Raw genomic sequence first — 4,575 nt, 5'->3', positions numbered from 1 at the left:
CCCTGCCCATGGCAGGGGGGTTGGACTAGATGAGCTTTAAAGGTCCCTTCCTATCCAAACTATTCTGTGATTCTGTGATTCTATCTTCCTTACAAACACAGGCGCTATGCAGCTTCAGCCGAGGCAACAGGGGTAGTTATCACCGTAACTACCCAGCTGTTGAAACCCAGCTGTACAGCAGTTATGCTAAACTCCCCAGCAGGCTGACAGCTATCACATTCATTACATCTTCCTGAGACAGAAAGGCTCAGTCAATACTATAAAGGATCTGAATAGCAATTTCCAGGTAGAGTCTCTGTTCCCCCCAGACACAAAGCACGAGGACATGCCTTTTGGTGACTAACAGCAGCAGACCCATAACATGAAATTGCTCGCTCTTTTCTACCTCTGTGCGAGCTTTTTTCTGCCAAGGGGGCTTAGCAAAACATTCTGCTTTCAAAAAGAGCTGTGAAAAACAAGTGGTAAAGAGAGGGTGCGAGAGAGCATGGGAGCAGTTCCTTGGAATTCAGTATGTTTTTGAAAGGTTTTCCACTGGAGTTCAGGTGCTGTCAGGTCAATGCATCTGTCTCTTTGTAACCGGTACTTCTTTCCTCTGGTGGCAGCTAAAGGGAGCTAAGAGGGAGATGTAACTGCTTGACGTTGAAGGGCAACGAAGCTGGTGAAGGGTCTGGAGCACAAGTCTGGTGAGGAGCGGCTGAGGGAACTGGGGCTGTTTAGCCTGGAGAAGAGGAGGCTGAGGGGAGACCTCATCGCGCTCTACAACTACCTGAAAGGAGGTTGTAGCAAGGTGGGGGTTGGTCTCTTCTGCCAAGTAACAAGCGATAGGACGAGAGGAAATGGCCTCAAGTTGCGCCAGGGGAGGTTTAGAGCTGATATTAGGAAGAGTTTCTTCATTGAAAGGGTTGTCAAGCATTGGAACAGGCTGCCAAGGGAAGTGGTGGAGTCACCATCCCTGAAGGTATTTAAAAGACGTGTAGATGAGGCGCTTAGGGACATGGTTTAGTGGGCATGGTGGTGTTGGGTTAACGGTTGGACTCGATGATCTTAGAGGTCCTTCCCAACCTTAATGATTCTGTGATTCTGTGATTCTGTGACTTTCTACTGCATGGCAGCTAAGCTTAGCACAGGAACAGAAACATTGCTGTCTCTTTATTTTCTGGGAAACCTGCAGGGCTTCGGGATTGATCCTGCACTGCCTCAGCGCACCTGATGGGTATGGGACAGCAGGAGCAGCCCTTCTGCTGAGAGAATCTGGGGTCCTCTGAAGGCTTCTGCTGTACTGATGAGCCAGATGAAGCTCATCTTCTGGAAGATGGTTGGAAGCAGTGGTAGCTCCCATTTCCACAGGTTCAAAGTTCAATTTCTCATGTAAACATCCTCAGGAGACTCACTTCAGGCAGAGAAGACTGTATGAACAGCTCAAGACACCAAGGGCCTTTCTGTCTCCATACAAGGCAACAAACCATTATGAGTCTGATCATCCAAAGCCTTACCAGGAGCTCTGGCAAGCGGAGGACTTACTCACCCTAACTCCTCTACTCAACACCATAAGACCAGCATGGGCTCTACCCCAGTATACTGCCTCTGCTGCACATGTGGCATTCATAGCTGAGGATGTGAGGAGCAATGAGAGGCGAATGGTGGCTCCTTGTGCCCGAGGATGACGTATTTCAGGGATGCTGCTGTCACAGTCCAAAACAAAAAGTGGAAGATAGACCTCAAGACAAACTGCACAAACACTGCTCCTTCCTCCAGGCCTCCTGGAATGGTGGATCCTCTGACGTGACATTTACCACTGCTTCAGGGCTTCTCTGGAGGACGGTTCATACTTGGAGGATTTTTTTCCTCTTTTGCAGGAAAGACACAAGGAAGCATACAGAGGGATTCAGTCTCTAATTGCTCTCATGTTCTCTATTATGGTGACAGCGAGCTCTGAAGAGACAATATGTCAAAACCTCCAGATTTACTGCATTAGCCTCCAGCATCATGCTTGCCAGCAGTTTCATGGCCATTACAACAGGCTTGTTTTGCAGCCTCACAATCACCCAAGTCCATCATCCAGAAAACTGCATGTCACTGTGATCTTTGTGCAGCCAGGGCCATTCAAAAGTGTTTTTTCTCGTTTTCTAACACTGAGTTTACTATTAAATGTGCCTGAGAAACCACAGCTAATGCCTTACATTTAGTGTAAAAATTAGGATCTTTGGTACTCAGTATCTATCATCAGAGCAACTGAATTACTCATATGTTCAGCATCCAGGGATGTAAGGACATCTGTAGATAACTGGTACAGGACACACGGAACCTGGTCGGTGAAGGACTGTGGCGCCTCAGACAAACTTAGAAATGAAGTGCCCCTTAAATAACCCAAAATCTTATTGCTCATCAATAACGTTATCTAGGAACATGAAACTGCTTTTTCACATGCCCATAGTTATTGCTGATGAAACGGAAGCAACCAAATCAGTGTCTGTTTGGGATCATCCAGTCAAACTTTTTTTTCTAGGTATCCTTAAGGTTTTGTTCAGCAGATATTCATCTCATAGTTATTCCTCTCAAAACCCAGTAGCCATGCTACCCTCATGCAAAAATACAAGTGGTGATACTATATACATGCTGATGCTAAAGAATTGATCCAGGTTATAGGAGAGCTGAATTCAATGCCTCCTGCAGGCCAAGGGGGTCTTCACCTGGCAGGCAAACAGTGAGGTGGGGGCTATCACTCACCCCCCCTGCCCAGAGCTGCCCCTGTGCCCCTGTGGTTAAGATGTCCCGCACCCACCCGCTGGACATCTTGTTTTGCTCCTGGGATGCCGGCACCGATGCTGAGTGCTTGTGAGGGTTTCCTCTGAGCAAACAGTGGATTCCCTCTTGGGCAGTGCCTGGAGCAGGTTGTTGGGGCTCTTCACCCCCAGGCGTGCACCCTCGACCCGGAGCATGAGCCCAGCAAAATGGCAGCCTCTAGGTCTCTGCAGCCAGATGCCATCATACCAAGCTGCGAGGTCTGGCTGGGGGATGTGGGGTGTTTGGGGAGGCAGCGTGTGGGTTATATCTGGCTGCTGCCCAGGACTAACATGTTTGCTTTGTTTTCCTTGCCAGATGCACATGAAGGGAAGACACCCAACATATTTTCTGTGGCTGTTTCACAATATATAACTTTGGTTTTGGAAGGCTGTGCTTGTTCGTTCATATGGAGGGTCTCCTGGGGCTCTGCACATTGTTCCCCACCGTGGACACGAGGGACAGGGGTTGCACGGGACGGTGTGGGACGCAGGCTGCCTTGGAGTGGTTGCTCTGCTGCGGGAGCAGGAAACGGGCTGCTCCCTGCATGGGGAGACTGGCTGTTAAGATAAAGCTCCGTAGCTGCCATGGTATCCTGATGGATGCTGGATGGGGCTAAGCTCATGAATACTGGAAAGGGAGGAAGGTAATTTAGTTCACATCACGTGTGGATGGGTGCCAGTCCTGTCTGCTCTGCCACCGGGATCCAGATTCCTCCGACAGGTAGAGCAGGAGCAGATCCAAGCTGCTGTTACACTGGTGCCACCTACTCATAGTTTTTTCTTCTGATTTTCTTTTTAAATGAAGGCAATGACAGACATTGTATTTGAGGAGCTGGGGTTTTGGATCCTGCAAAACTTCGGTGTTGAACTCCCACTCAACAACAGGCTTGCTGACACATTGGACAATGCATGCACAGAAATAAAGCAGTGACCCTTAGCAGGGTCAGGGTACTAAGAGGATACCTGAGGCATCATACTCCCACTCAAAGCTTTCCAATGGGACTGCATGCAGTTGCTTGAATCACTGACCGTACGGACAGTGCTGTCTTCCCAAGCTGGTTGCCCTGGGAGTGTACCGAGAATTTCACTTTTTCTTTTTTGCAAGATCTCGCCGATGACATGAAAACTGGGCCATGTGCTGTGTTTTGTTGCTCTTTTGTAACAGTCCTTTCCACCATTGTCAAATGAAAGTCAGCGATTTGTCCTTGATCAGCTGCTGTGTCCCCATCACTGTGCCCTTATTTCTCTTTATCCTGATGTGTCAAAGAGCCATGTTCTGTGTGCATTCATGTGACTATCAGTCTTCCCTTCCCCCATATAATATATGAACAGCTCAGTTGATTTCAGGTTTAACAGAACATCAAGATCCCAATAAAATCAGGTGAAGAGGTGGCCCAGGAGGAGAGGGGTCCATCGCAATGTCTCGTCTGAAGAGAAGGACACGGTGCGACTCACTATTCATTAATCATCAGAGAAGCCGGAGAAAAGCAGCCCAAGACACAGATCTGTGGGAAAACCCCTGCTCCTGGAATGAATTGTTCAGTATAATTGCTCCTCTGTAAATTAAACAAGAGCCATTTCCAAGACTTCTGTATTTTAAAGTCACTAGATTGCACACAGGGACAGTCCTTGCAGGATGCAGACACTGCTGGCTTCCCTCTTCCTGCTAATGGCACCCACCACCACGAGGCAGGTCCCTGCATGCTCTGAGACCCGTTTGTCGTGCTTTAACCCGGCAAGCAGCCAAACACCACACAGCCGCTCGCTCACCACCTCCCCCCTGCCCCCGCAG

The sequence above is a fragment of the Fulmarus glacialis genome, unplaced genomic scaffold, assembly GCF_000690835.1.
Source record: "Fulmarus glacialis isolate BGI_N327 unplaced genomic scaffold, ASM69083v1 scaffold13950, whole genome shotgun sequence".
Classification (NCBI taxonomy): domain Eukaryota; kingdom Metazoa; phylum Chordata; class Aves; order Procellariiformes; family Procellariidae; genus Fulmarus; species Fulmarus glacialis.
The sequence above is the reverse complement of the archived record's forward strand: the minus strand, read 5'-3'. Positions refer to the sequence as shown.